Raw genomic sequence first — 15897 nt, forward strand, 5'->3', positions numbered from 1 at the left:
ATCCGGCTGACTTCATTGCAGAATTTACAGACACCTCGGAAATCCCTACAGAATGGAATCTCTATGTAGATGGTTCTTCAAATAAAACTGGAAGCGGCGCGGGTGTGATAATTGAAAGCGACTAGGGAACCCAAATCGAACTTTTCCTCAAATTCGGGTTCCCTGCCTCAAACAACCAAGCTGAATATGAGACGCTACTAGCTGTTTTGAAGCTGGCTAGGGAGGTTGGAGCTCAAAAGCTTATCATCTTCAGCAACTCACAAGTAGTCACTTCACAAATAGCAGGGTGCTACCAAGCCAAAGATCCCACCATGAAAAGGTACTTGGACAAAACCAGGGAATAGCTCGGACAACTCAAGGAATATGAGGTCCGCCACATACCCCAAGAACAGAATGCCCGAGCTGATGCACTCTCAAAACTAGCTAGCACCAAACCAATGGGCAACAATACAAGCCTCATCCAGGAAATGCTGCAGAACCCGTCAATCTCGGAAGAAGAAAAAGTCCTAGCCATAACAGGTCTAGATCAAGGATGGATGACTCCCATAATTAACTACCTCAAAATAGAAACACTCCCTATAGATGAAAAGGAGGCAAAGAGGTTAAAACGGGAGGCACAATACTACACTATCATAAACAATACTCTATACAAAAGAGGAATTTCAATACCATTGTTAAAATGTGTGCCGACTTCCAACACAAAGGAAGTTTTAGAAGAAGTACACAGTGACATCTGTGGCAATCATCTCGGAGCGCAGGCACTTACCAAAAAAGTACTCCAGGCAGGATTTTATTGGCCAACTCTACAAAAGGAAGCCACAGAGTTCGTAAAGACATGTCCACCATGTCAGAAACATGCCAACTTTCACATCGCCCCGTCAGAGAAACTCATTAGCGTAACCTCACCTTGGCCATTCGCAAAATGGGGACTCGACCTTCTCGGACCTTTCCCTTAGGGATCGGGACAAGTCAAATTCCTCATAGTAGGGGTAAACTATTTCACAAAGTGGATCGAGGCAGAACCCCTAGCTAACGCCACTGCTCAAAGAAGTCAAAAATTCCTGTATAGAAATATTGTCACAAGGTTTGGGGTTCCATACTCCATCATCACAAACAATGGCACTTAATTTACAGATACATGCTTCAAAAAATTGGTGGTTGATCTGAACATAAAACACCAATTTACATCTGTAGAACATCCCCAGGCCAACGGACAAGCGGAAGCTGCTAACAAAGTCATATTGGCTGGGATAAAACGGAGATTACAGGATGCAAAGGTAGCCTGGGCCGAAGATCTCCCATAAGTCCTATGGGCATATCGAACAATACCACCTTCTACCACAAAGGAATCACCTTTCTGACTAGCCTACGGAACGAAGGCAATGATCCCAGTGGAGGTCGAAGAAGGGTCGCCCAGAGTGATCTACTATAATGAAGAAGCCAACTCCCAACTTCAAAAGAAAGAACTCGACCTACTTCCAGAAATTCGAGAAAGAGCTCTAATCAGGGAAGAGGCATTAAAACTTCGAATGGCTTCAAGATACAATCAAAAGGTAGTGCCACGAGGTTTTACCGAGAACGACCTCATCCTAATCCGAAATAATATCGGAACAACTCGACCTGGAGAAGGAAAGCTGGTAGCAAACTGGAAAGGACCCTACCGAGTCATAGAAGTACTTGGAAAGGGCTACTACAGACTGTCCGAACTCGAAGGGCAAGAGCTTCCTAGGTCATGGCACGCCTGCAACCTAAGAAGGTACTATAGTTAAAGGTAATAAAGATCTTACAATAAGGTGCACTCTTTTTCCTGAAAAGGTTTTTTAATGAGGTGCCAAGCCAAGATCTACAAATTGCCCAACTTAGAGGGATAAAACTCCCACATGTATATATTTGCATTTTCTTTTGAATAAAGTTTTTTAGAATTTCTACAAATTCTCAAGACGCATTAGTCTGAAACGCTAAAAAATTCATCGCCCGATTATAAAGCTGCAAGATCGGTAGAAAGTGAATATCAAATTCACTGTCCGACCACAATAAACACCAAAGAAGATGAAAATCAAATTCATCAAAAGGTCGACCAAACAAAGATCAAACCTAACTTCGACAAAATCAGCAAAGATGAAAAAGCGATAAAAATAGAATAATGCAAGAAGTTATCGAAAGTGATCCATAGAAATGACCTGACGAGGTCTTAATAAAATGGGTTGCTAAAAATAACTTAAAAGACAGGCCGACATAAAGAAGTCGGACCAGTCGACCACAATAACCAAAGTTATAAAAAGTGAATCCCTGGAAAGAGGCCTGGCCAGCCCTAAAAAAGAGGATTACTAGAAATAACTTAGAAGAGACCGACATGATGAAGTCGGCCTCCCAAAAACAATTTATAAAAAGTAATCCCTAAAAGAGACCTGACAAAGGTCCAAAAAGAGGATTACTAGAAATAACTTAGAAGAGACCGACATGATGAAGTCGGTCTCCCACAAACAAGTTATAAAAAGTAATCCCTAAAAGAGACCTGACAAAGGTCCAAAAAGAGTATTACTAGAAATAACTTAGAAGATACCAACATAATGAAGTCGGTCCAAAAAACCAAAACATTATAAAGTAATCCCTAATAGAGACCTAACAAAGGTCCAAACAAAACGGATTACTAAAAACAACTTTAGGCCGAAGTAAGGAAGTCGACATACAAGTTGAACCCAAACATCCACAACCTCAAAAGAGTCAAGCCACAAGTATGAAAATACAAAGGCAATCACAAGAGGTCGGACAACAAGGCTCCAACACCCCCAAAAACCTAAAAGGTACCAGACAGATGCAGACAAACATGTTATGAAAAGAAACAAAGTTATAATATTAACAAGGCTCAAAGAGGCCACCCGAAGTCGACCTCGAAGAAGCCTAAGAAAATACTTTGTTTTTCCCAAAATAAAGTTGCTAATAGCAAAGAAACTAAAAGTGTTCAGAAGACAAAATAACAAAACTACAAATCGAAAAGAGTTTAAAGACCCACAGACCGGGCCATACACATCCAAAAAATTCATAAAACTACATGGGGTTCAGGGATTCTCCAGTGGTAGCATCTCGGGGTGAAGGAGGTAGAGTTTGAAGGGGCACCCCATCTACTGTTCCATCATCTCGGTTCAGAATTTGAACATCGGGATCTGACTCTGGTTGAGCGACTTCAGCTGAAGTAGAGGAGGGCGGAATATTAGAGGTTTTGGCAGAAGAAACAACATGAGGGCCGACATCATCATCATCATCAGGATCACCAGGAACAAACTTACCATCCCTAACAATGTTGTCCAGACTAAAAAGGGAAAGGTCAAGCTCCGGCGCAAGAACTCGAACTTGCTCCTTCAGATTCTCATAAGCAGCATTAACACTGTCTACAAGGTGACCTTGGAGTTCAGCATAATCAGCCTAGACAGATTCCAAGCTGTTCCTGAGATCCATCATCTCTCTATAGGTGGTAACATAGCTCTCCTTATGTTTCAACGCTGTATCCTCAGCTAATTTCACAGAGGCCGCCAGACCAATAGCTCGAGTCTTCTCCCCCTCCAACTCCTTCTCTAGCTTGGTCACTTTCACCTCGAGCTCCTCCTTTAAACCCTTCATCCGGTCGAACTCCAACTTAGCCTCCTCCATAAAGGCCTTTGTAGCGTGAAGGGGAAGATCTTGGGAAGTTCGATATAAAGCCGCCCCCATGTGTGCCATCTTAATGCACTGTGAGTAATAAAATCCAGATGGCGAAGAAGAGAAACATCATCAGTAGGGATGGTACCAGAAGGACTGATTTGCTGGTCAACAAACTCGACAGCATCGAAGTCAGGGGCATCAAGGTTAAAGGGCTCAGCTGTCTTTTGCTTTTCGGAGGAGGAGCACCAGAGGTAGCAACAGAAGCTTGTGGAGGATCAACCAAACGAACCCGAGGAGTAGGGATTATCCTCCTCGGTCCAGAAGAGCTCGGTATGGACGGCTTCGATTGAACCTGAGAGGACCCCTCCCCGGACACCTTGGCCGAGATGTTCTAGACCGCGGTAGCTTTCCTCGCCTTTTTAAAGGCCCTCATAGAGTCATTGTTTTTAACCATCTCTGAAAAAAGACAGCAAAAACCAAGTTACAAAATGATAAAGAAACCAACAAAAAAAAAGATAACAGGAGGGAAGTCGGGCACTACCCAACTCATCTCGGAGAAGCAAGGGATCCCCTAAAAACTTTTTAGTATCAAGGTAAGGAGGCTACCACCAATTCTCCTCCAACAAGTTCACAAAGGCCTGTTCGACCTCACTCAACATATCCCACGAATACCTCGACACCACAACATTCTTTTGCCACTCTAAAGGAAAAATAGGCTCATCATTTTCATCCAGAAAAAAGGGGCGAGCTCCTTCAACAGCTCGAACTTTAAAGAAATAATTTTTGAAGTCTCTGAAAGACTCATCATACATCGAAAATACTTTCTTTCCCTGAGCGGATCGAATGGAAACCCAGGAGGCTTTCTTTTTGGTAGAAATTCCGGGTTTAGTCAAAACAAAAAGATAGAGGAAGAGAGTTTGTGAAGGCTTAATATCTAGCTCCTAACATAACAACTAGAAAATTTTGACAAAACCCCACGAATTCGGATGAACTTGGGATGGGGACACATTGCATGACCATAACAAGTCGGTCTCAAAAGATGAAAAAGGAAAGGTAATTTTCAGCTGACTGAAAAAATAGTCATATCCATAAAAGAAGGGACGCTCCCCTTGGGTCAGAGAAGGAAAGCAAACCCTCTCCACGGAGTCCGGCGTGATCAACTCATAATCTTTCTCCTGGTTTCTACGATTATAGATATAATGACGTTTCCTAAGTTCCACAAGATACTCGGACTCAACAAGCGAAACACACATCAGAACAAGGGAGTTAGTGCACGAAATTACAATCACACTTTTGCAACTCCGCACAACTAACTAGCAAGTGCACTAGGTCGTCCAAGGGTCGATCCCACGGAGATTGTCGGCTTGAAGCAAGCTATGGTTAACTTATAACTTTTAGTCAGGATATCAATAATTCTCAAATTTGATTGTAAAAAGTAAAAGAACATGAAATAAATACTTGTTATGCAGTAATGAAGAACAGGTTGAGGCTTTGGAGATGCTTTGTCCTCTGAATCTCTGCTTTCCTACTATATTCTTCTTCATGCACGCAAGCCTCCTTCCATGGCAAGCTTTATGTTGGGCATTGCCGTTGTCAATGGCTACTTCCCGTCCTCTCAGTGAAAACGTTCCAAATGCGCTGTCACCGCACGGCTAATCATCTGTCGGTTCTCGATCATGCTAGAATAGGATCCATTGATCCTTTTGCGTCTGTCACACGCCCAACATTCGCGAGTTTGAAGCTCGTCACAGTCATCCCTTCCCAGATCCTACTCAGAATACCACAGACAAGGTTTAGACGTTCCGGATCTCAGGAATGGCCGCCAATAATCCTAGCCTATACCACGAAGGTTCCAATCTTAGATTAGAAACCCAAGAGATACACATTCAAGCTTGATTGCATGTAGAACAGAGGTGGTTGTCAGGCACGCGTTCATAGGTGAGAATGATGATTATTGTCACGGATCATCACATTCATCAGGTTGAAGTGCAAATGAATATCTTAGAATAGAAGCAAGCATGATAGAATGGAAAACAGTAGTAATTGCATTAATTCATGAAGAACAGCAGAGCTCCTCACCTCCAACAATGGGGTTTAGAGACTCATGCCGTAAAGAATACAATAAGAAACGTGTAAAGTGTCATCAGGTATAAGATGAATCACTAAAAGTAGTTTTTATAGTAAACTAGTGACCAAGGGTTACAGAAAATGAGTAAGCTAGGGTGTTTCGTGTAAAAATCCACATCCGGGGCCCACTTGGTATGTGCTTGGGCTGAGCATTGAAGCTTTCATGTGTAGAGACTTTTCTCGGAGCTAAACGCCAGCTTTTGTGCCAGTTTGGGCGTTTAACTCCAGTTTTTATGCCAGTTCCGGCGTTAAACGCTAGAATTCTTAAGCTGACTTGGAACGCCTGTTTGGGCCATCAAATCTCGGGCAAAGTATGGACTATTATATATTACTGGAAAGCCCAGGATGTCTACTTTCCAACGCAATTAAGAGCGCACCAATTGGGCTTCTGTAGCTCCAGAAAATCCACTTTGAGTGCAGGGAGGTCAGAATCCAACAGCATCTGCAGTCCTTTTTCAGCCTCTGAATCAAATTTTTGCTCAGGTCCCTCAATTTCAGCCAGAAAATACCTGAAATCACAGAAAAACACACAAACTCATAGTAAAGTCCAGAAAAGTGAATTTTAAATAAAAACTAATAAAAATATAATAAAAACTAATTAAAATATACTGAAAACATACTAAAAACAATGCCAAAAAGCATATAAATTATCCGCTCATCACAACACCAAACTTAAATTGTTGCTTGTCCCCAAGCAACTGAAAATCAAATAGGATAAAAAGAAAAGAATATACACTGAATTCCAAAAACATCTATGAAGATCAGTATTAATTAGATGAGCGGGGCTTTTAGCTTTTTGCCTCTGAATAGTTTTGGCATCTCACTTTATCCTTTGAAGTTCAGAATGATTGGCTGCTATAGGAACTCAGAATCCAGATAGTGTTATTGATTCTCCTAGTTAAGTATGTTGATTCTTGAACACAGCTACTTTATGAGTCTTGGCCGTGACCCTAAGCATTTTGTTTTCCAGTATTACCACCGGATACATAAATGCCACAGACATATAACTGGGTGAACCTTTTCAGATTGTGACTCAGCTTTGCTAGGTTCCCCAATTAGAGGTGTCCAGAGCTCTTAAGCACACTCTTTTTTCTTTTGGACCACGACTTTAACCGCTCAGTCTCAAGTTTTCACTTGACACCTTCACGCCACAAGCACATGGTTAGGGACAGCTTGGTTTAGCCGCTTAGGCCAGGATTTTATTCCTGTGGACCCTCCTATCCATTGATGCTCAAAGCCTTGGATCCTTTTTATCACCCTTGCCTTTTGGTTTAAAGGGGTATTGGCTTTTTCTGCTTGCTTTTCTTTTTCTTTCTTTTTCTTTTCTCTTTTTTTCGCCTCTCTTTTTTTTTCGCATATATCCTTTTTTTTCTGTAAGCTTTTCACTGCTTTTTCTTGCTTTAAGAATCAATTTTATGATTTTTCAGATCATCAGATAACATTTCTCCTTTTCCCATCATTCTTTCAAGAGCCAACAATTTTAACATTCATAAACAATTAAATTAAAAAATATGCACTGTTCAAGCATTCATTCAGAAAAACAATAGTATTGCCATCACGTCAAAATGTATGGGTGGGTTTGGGATGGAAAGTGGTTTGGTGAAGGGAGAGAGTGAGTTGAGGTTGGTGGGGATCCTGTGGGATCCACAGATCCTGAGGTGTCAATCCTGTTAGGCGTGCAAAACGCCCATTGCTGCCAATCCTGGCGTTAAACGCCAGGTTGCTGCCCATTTCTGGCGTTTAACGCCAGCTTCTTGCCCTTTTCTGGCATTAAACGCCAGCTCTGTGCCCATTTCTGGCGTTAAACGCCCATTCTGCTACCCTTACTGGCGTTTAAACGCCAGTAAGTTTTTCCTCCAGGGTGTGCTGTTTTTAATGCTGTTTTTCATTCTGTTTTTGCTTTTTCAGTTGTTTTTGTGACTCCACATGATCATCAACCTACAGAAAACATAAAATAACAATAGAAGATAAATAGATATAATAAAATTGGGTTGCCTCCCAACAAGCGCTTCTTTATTGTCTTTAGCTGGACCTTGACTGAGTTTTATTCTAGTCTCAGTTTTGAGCATTCTTGATCAAAATTGCTTTCAAGATAATGTTTGATTCTCTGTCTATTAACAATGAACTTTTTGTCAGAATCAATATCCTGAAGCTCAACATATCCATATGGTGACACTCCTGTGATCACATATGGTCCCCTCCACCGGGATTTTAATTTCCCGGGGAATAATCTGAGCCTAGAGTTGAACAGCAGAACCTTTTGTCCTGGCTCAAAGACTCTGGATGACAATTTCTTGTCATGCCACTTTTTTGCTTTTTCCTTATAAATTTTTGCATTTTCAAAAGCATTGAGTCTGAACTCCTCTAGCTCATTTAGCTGGAGCAATCTTTTCTCACCAGCTAACTTAGCATCCATGTTTAGGAATCTGGTTGCCCAGTAGGCTTTATGTTCTAGTTCCACGGGCAGATGACAGGCCTTGCCATACACAAGCTGGTATGGAGAGGTTCCTATAGGAGTCTTGAATGATGTTCTGTATGCCCACAGAGCATCATCCAAGCTCTTTGCCCAATCCTTTCTACGGGCAATTACAGTCCATTCCAGGATTCTCTTTAATTCTCTGTTAGAGACTTCAGACTGCCCATTTGTCTGTGGATGATACGGAGTTGCTACTTTGTGGCTAATTCCATATCGAACCATAGCAGAGTAAAGTTGTTTATTGCAGAAATGGGTGCCCCCATCACTGATTAGTACTCTGGGAACACCAAATCTGCTGAAAATATGTTTCTGGAGGAAATTCAGCACAGTCTTGGTATCATTAGTGGGTGTGGCAATTGCTTCCACCCATTTAGATACGTAGTCTACTGCCACCAGAATGTAAGTGTTTGAGTATGATGGTGGGAAAGGACCCATGAAGTCAATACGCCATACATCAAACAACTCAATCTCTAAGATCCCTTGTTGAGGCATGGCATAACCATGAGGCAAGTTACCAGCTCTTTGGCAACTGTCACAGTTACGCACAAACTCTCGGGCATCTCTATAGAGAGTAGGCCAATAGAAGCCACATTGGAGGACTTTAGTGGTTGTTCGCTCACTTCCGAAGTGTCCTCCATACTGTGATCCATGGCAATGCCACAGGATCTTCTGTGCCTCCTCTCTAGGGATGCATATGCGGATCATTCCGTCTGCGCATCTCTTAAAGAGATATGGTTCATCCCATAAGTAGTACTTTGCATCAGAAATTAGTTTTTTCTTCTGCAACCTGCTGTATTCCTGGGGTATGAACCTCACAGCTTTATAATTTGCAATGTCTGCAAACCATGGTGCTTCCTGAATGGAAAAACAGTTGCTCATCCGGAAAGGTCTCAGAGATCTCAATAGGAGGGAGGGACGCCCCTTGATGAGCGGATAATTTATACACTTTTTGGGATTGTTTTTAGTATGTTTTTAGTAGGATCTAGTTACTTTTAGGGATGTTTTCATTAGTTTTTATGTTAAATTCACATTTCTGGACTTTACTATGAGTTTGTGTGTTTTTCTATGATTTCAGGTATTTTCTGGCTGAAATTGAGGGACTTGAGCAAAAATCAGATTCAGAGGTTGAAGAAGGACTGCTGATGCTGTTGGATTCTGACCTCCCTGCACTCAAAGTGAATTTTCTGGAGCTACAGAATTCGAAATGGCGCGCTTCTAATTGCGTTGGAAAGTAGACATCCAGGGCTTTCCAGAAATGTATAATAGTTCATACTTTAATTAAGTTTAGACGATGCAAACTGGCGTTTAACACCAGTTCTCTGCCCAATTCTGGCGTCCAGCGCCAGAAACAAGCTGCAAAGTGGAGTTCAACGCCCAAACTGGCACCAAAACTGGCGTTCAACTCCAAGAATGACCTCTACACGTGTAACACTCAAGCTCAGCCCAAGCACACACCAAGTAGGCCCCGGAAGTGGATTTACGCATCAATTACTTACTTCTGTAAACCCTAGTAGCTAGTTTATTATAAATATGACCTTTTACTATTGTATTAGACATCCTGGATTGTATTTTGATCCTGTGATCTCGTTTTGGGGGCTGGCCATCTCGGCCATGCCTGGACCTTTCACTTATGTATTTTCAACGGTAGAGTTTCTACACTCCATAGATTAAGGTGTGGAGCTCTGCTGTTCCTCAAAGATTAATGCAAAGTACTATTGTTTTCTATTCAATTCATCTTATTTCGCTTCCAAGATATTCATTCGCACTTCAATCTGAATGTGATGAACGTGACAATCATCATTATTCCCTATGAACGCGTGCCTGACAACCACTTCCGTTCTACATTAGATTGAATGAGTATCTCTTAGATCTCTTAATCGAAATCTTCGTGGTGTAAGCTAGAATGATGGCGGCATTCAAGAGAATCCGAGAAGTCTAAACCTTGTCTGTGGTATTCCGAGTAGGATTCAATGATTGAATGACTATGACGAGCTTCAAACTCGCGATTGCTGGGCGTAGTGACAGACGTAAAAGGATAGTAAATCCTATTCTAGCAGGATCGAGAACCGACAGATGAATAGCCGTGCCGTGACAGGGTGCCTTGACCATATTCACTGAGAGGATAGGATGTAACCATTGACAAGGGTGATGCCTCCAGACGATTAGCCGTGCCGTGACAGGGCATTTGGATCATTTTCCCGAGAGAAGACCGAAAGTAGCTATTGACAATGGTGATGCATTACATAAAGCCAGCCATGGAAAGGAGTAAGACTGATTGGATGAAGATAGCAGGAAAGTAGAGGTTCAGAGGAACGAAAGCATCTCTATTCGCTTATCTGAAATTCTCACCAATGATTTACATAAGTATTTCTATCCTTTATTATTTATCTTTTAATTATCTAATCCAATCACATTTGACCCTACCTGACTGAGATTTGCAAGGTGACCATAGCTTGCTTCATACCGACAATCTCCGTGGGATTCGACCCTTACTCACGTAAGGTATTACTTGGATGACCCAGTGCGCTTGTTGGTTAGTTGTGCGAAGTTGTGAACCATGGTATTGGTATCATATTTTTGGCGCCATTACCAAGGAAAGAAAGAGCGATGAATTTTACATAATCAAAGTGTAATCACAATTTCTGCGCACCAAGTTTTTGGCGCCGTTGCCGGGGATTGTTCGAGTTTGGACAACTGACGGTTCATCTTGTTGCTCAGATTAGGTAATTTTCTTTTTGTTTTCTTTTCAAAAATTTTTCAAAACTCTTTCAAAATTTTCTCATTTGTTTTTGAAAAAAAAATATATAATAATAAAAATAATGTTTTCAAAAATAAATTATTCTATGGCTTCAAAATTTTTAAGAATGAATTCTAGTGTTTCATGAAGCATGTTGAAGCCTATCTGGCTGTAAAGCCATACCCAAACTGCGTTGGGATTGGCCTTCAACTAATCACCTCAGTGGAGTCATGCCCAATCCTTCTGGATAGGGTATGTCAGGCATGTCATGTCTGAGTTACATACTAAAGCTTGGCTGGCTATTAAGCTATGCCTGACCCTTTGATTGGAGCTTTAGAGTATAAGATTCCTGGAATTCATGTTAAAAATTTTGAATCCTTATTTTTCTTTTTTTTTTTAAAAATGATTTTCGAAAAAATTAAAAGAAAATACAAAAAAAAAATCATAAAATAAAAAAATTCAAAAATATTTCATGTTTCTTGTTTGAGTCTTGAGTCAAGATGAAAGTTTGGTGTCAATTGCATATTCATCTTGCTTTTTTTCGAAAAAAATTTTTTTTTTCATGCATTCATAGTGTTCTTCATGATCTTCAAGTTGTTCTTGATAAGTCTTCTTCTTTGATCTTTGCATTTGCATGTTTTGTGTCTTTCCTTGTTTTTCATATGCATTCTTGAATTCTTAGTGTCTAAGCATTAAAGAATTCTAAGTTTGGTGTCTTGCATATTTTCTTTGCATTAAAAATTTTTCAAAAATATGTTCTTGATGTTCATCATGACATTCAAAGTGTTCTTGGTGTTCATCTTGACATTCATAGCATTCTTGCATGCATTCATTGTTTTAATCTAAAAATTTTCATGCATTGCATAATTTTCATGTTTTTCTCTCTCATCATTAAAAATTCAAAAATAAAAAAATATCTTTCCCTTTTTCTCTCTTAAAATTTCGAAAATTAGATTTGACTTTTTCAAAATTTTTTAAAATCTAGTTGTTTTTATGAGTCAAATCAAATTTTCAATTCAAAAATCAAATCTTTTTCAATTTTCTTAGTTATTTTCGAAAATTATAAAAATATTTTTCAAAAATCTTTTTCTTAATTTTACATCATAATTTTCGAAAATAACATCATCAATTAATGTTTTGATTCAAAAATTTCAAGTTTGTTACTTACTTGTTAAGAAAGATTCAAACTTTAAATTCTAGAATCATATCTTGTGATTTCTTGTGAATCAAGTCATTAATTGTGATTTTAAAAAAAAATCAAATCTTTTTTAAAAACTAATTTCAATCATATCTTTTCAAAAATATCTTCTTATCTTATCTTTTTCAAAAATTTGATTTTAAAATATCTTCTCTAACTTCTGATCTTCTTATCTTTTCAAAATTGATTTTCAAATTTGTTTCAACTAACTAACTAACTTTTTGTTTGTTTCTTATCTTTTTCAAAACTACCTAACTAACTCTCTCTCTCTCATTTTCGAAAATCCCTTCCCTCTTTTTCAAAATTTCTTTTTAATTAACTAATTATTTTATTTTTTATTTTAATTTTCGAAAATTACTAAGCTTTTTCAAAAACTATTTTCGAAAATCACTAACTCTTTTTCAAAAATAATTTTCGAAAATTCTCTCTCTCTCTTTTCTCCTTCTATTTATTTATTCTTCTAATCACACAAGGACCTCTATACTGTGGTATAAAGGATCCATATTATTATTATTATTTTTTCTGTGCCCTCTTCTTTGTCATATGAGCAGGAACAAGGACAAGAATATTCTTGTTGAAGCAGATCCAGAACCTGAAAGGACTCTGAAGAAAAAACTAAGAGAAGCTAAAATACAACAATCCAGAGATAACCTTTCAAAAATTTTCGAACAAGAAGAGGAGATGGCAGCCGAAAATAATAATAATGCAAGGAGAATTCTTGGTGACTTTACTGCACCTAATTCCAATTTACATGGAAGAAGCATCTCCATTCCTACCATTGGAGCAAACAATTTTGAGCTGAAACCTCAGCTAGTTTCTCTGATGCAGCAGAACTGCAAGTTTCATGGACTTCCATCTGAAGATCCTTTTCAGTTCTTAACTGAATTCTTGTAGATCTGTGATACTGTTAAGACTAATGGAGTAAATCCTGAAGTATACAGGCTCATGTTTTTTCCTTTTGCTATAAGAGACAGAGCTAGAATATGGTTGGACTCTCAACCTAAAGACAGCCTGAACTCTTGGGATAAGCTGGTCACGGCTTTCTTAGCCAAGTTCTTTCCTCCTCAAAAGCTGAGCAAGCTTAGAGCTGATGTTCAAACCTTCAGATAAAAAGAAGGTGAATCCCTCTATGAAGCTTGGGAAAGATACAAGCAGCTGACCAAAAAGTGTCCTTCTGACATGCTTTCAGAATGGACCATCCTGGATATATTCTATGATGGTTTATCTGAGCTATCAAAGATGTCATTGGATACTTCTGCAGGTGGATCCATTCACCTAAAGAAAACGCCTGCAGAATCTCAAGAACTCATTGACATGGTTGCTAATAACCAATTCATGTACACTTCTGAGAGGAATCCTGTGAGTAATGTGACGCTTATGAAGAAGGGAGTTCTTGAAGTTGATACTCTGAATGCCATATTGGCTCAGAACAAAATATTGACTCAGCAAGTCAATATGATTTCTCAGAGTCTGAATGGAATGCAAGCTGCATCCAACAGTACTCAAAAGGCTTCTTATGAAGAAGAAGCTTATGATCCTAAGAACCCTGCAATAGCAGAGGTAAATTACATGGGTGAACCATATGGAAACACCTATAATCCATCATGGAGAAATCATCCAAATCTCTCATGGAAGGATCAAAGGCCTCAACAAGGCTTTAATAATGGTGGAAGAAACAGGTTTAACAATAATAAACCTTTTCCATCATCCACTCAGCAACAGACAGAGAACTCTGAACAAAGTACCTCTAATTTAGCAAACTTAGTCTCTGATCTATCCAAGGCCACTGTAAGTTTCATGAATGAAACAAGGTCTTCCATTAGAAATTTGGAAGCACAAGTGGGCCAGCTGAGTAAAAAGATCACTGAAATCCCTCCTAGTACTCTCCCAAGCAATACAGAAAAGAATCCAAAAGGAGAGTGCAAGGCCATTGACATAAGCACCATGGCCGAACCTGTAAGGGAAGGAGAGGACGTGAATCCCAAGGAAGAAGACCTCCTGGGACGTCCAGTGATCAATAAGGAGCTTCCCTCTGAGGAACCAAAGGACTCTGAGGCTCATCTAGAGACCATAGAGATTCCATTGAACCTCCTTATGCCATTCATGAGCTCTGATGAGTATTCCTCTTCTGAAGAGAATGAGGATGTTACTGAAGAGCAAGCTGCCAAGTTCCTTGGTGCAATCATGAAGCTAAATGCCAAATTATTTGGTATTGAGACTTGGGAAGATGAACCTCCCTTGTTCACCAATGAACTAAGTGATTTGGATCAACTGACATTGCCTCAGAAGAGACAGGATCCTGGAAAGTTCATAATACCTTGTACCATAGGCACCATGATCTTTAAGGCTCTGTGTGACCTTGGTTCAGGGATAAACCTCATGCCCCTCTCTGTAATAGAGAAACTAGGAATCTATGGGGTACAAGCTGCTAAAATCTCATTAGAGATGGCAGACAATTCAAGAAAACAGGCTTATGGACAAGTAGAGGACGTGTTAGTAAAGGTTGAAGGCCTTTACATCCCTGCTGATTTCATAGTCCTAGACACTGGAAAGGAAGAGGATGAATCCATCATCCTAGGAAGGCCTTTCCTAGCCACAGCAGGAGCTGTGATTGATGTGGACAGAGGAGAATTGATCCTTCAATTAAATAAGGACAACCTTGTGTTTACAACTCAAGGATCTCTCTCTGCATCCATGGAGAGGAAGCAGAAAAAGCTTCTCTCAAAGCAGAGTCAACCAGAGCCCCCACAGTCAAACTCTAAGTTTGGTGTTGGGAGGCCACAACCAAACTCTAAGTTTGGTGTTGAACTCCCATATCCAAACTCTAAGTTTGGTGTTGGGGAGTCTCAACAATGCTCTGAACATCTGTGAGGCTCCATGAGAGCCCACTGTCAAGCTATTGACATTAAAGAAGCGCTTGTTGGTAGGCAACCCAATTTTTATCTAATTTTTATTTTCATTGTTTTTCATGTCTTATTAGGTTCATGATCATGTGGAGTCACAAAATAAATATAAAAATTGAAAACGGAATCAAAAATAGCAGAAGAAAAATCACACCCTGGAGGAAGCACCTATTTGGCGTTCAACGCCAGAACAGAGCATGGTTCTGGCGCTGAACGCCCAAAATGGGCAGTGTCTGGGTGCTGAACGCCCAAAATGGGCAGCATCTGGGCGCTGAACGCCAGAATTGCACCCTGGAGAAGAGCTGGCGCTGAACGCCCAGAACAAGCATGGTTCTGGTGTTCAACGCCAGAAATGGGCAACAAATGGGCGTTGAACGCCCAAAATGAGCACCAACCTGGCGCTGAACGCCCAGAGTTGTGTGCAAGGGCATTTTACATGCCTAATTTGGTGCAAGGTTGTAAATCCTTGAACACCTCAGGATCTGTGGACCCCACAGGATCATCTCAGGATCTGTGGACCCCACAGGATCACCTCAGGATCTGTGGACCCCACAGGATCCCCACCTACCTCCACTCACTTCTTTTCACCCCTCTTTCACACAACCCCATAAACACTCTTCCCCACTCACCTCACCATCTCTCTCTCCATTCATGATCATCCCTTCTGTTTTCCATACATCCCACTTACCTACAAAATTCAATATCTCTTTCCCACCCAATCCCACCCATATGGCCGAATACACACACCCCTCCATCTCCTCCATATTTTCTTCTTCTTCTTCATCTATTTCTTTCTTTTCTTGCTCGAGGGCGAGCA

This window comes from Arachis ipaensis, chromosome B6, assembly GCF_059453495.1.
Source record: "Arachis ipaensis isolate K30076 ecotype BB chromosome B6, ASM5945349v1, whole genome shotgun sequence".
NCBI classification, from domain to species: Eukaryota; Viridiplantae; Streptophyta; class Magnoliopsida; order Fabales; family Fabaceae; genus Arachis; species Arachis ipaensis.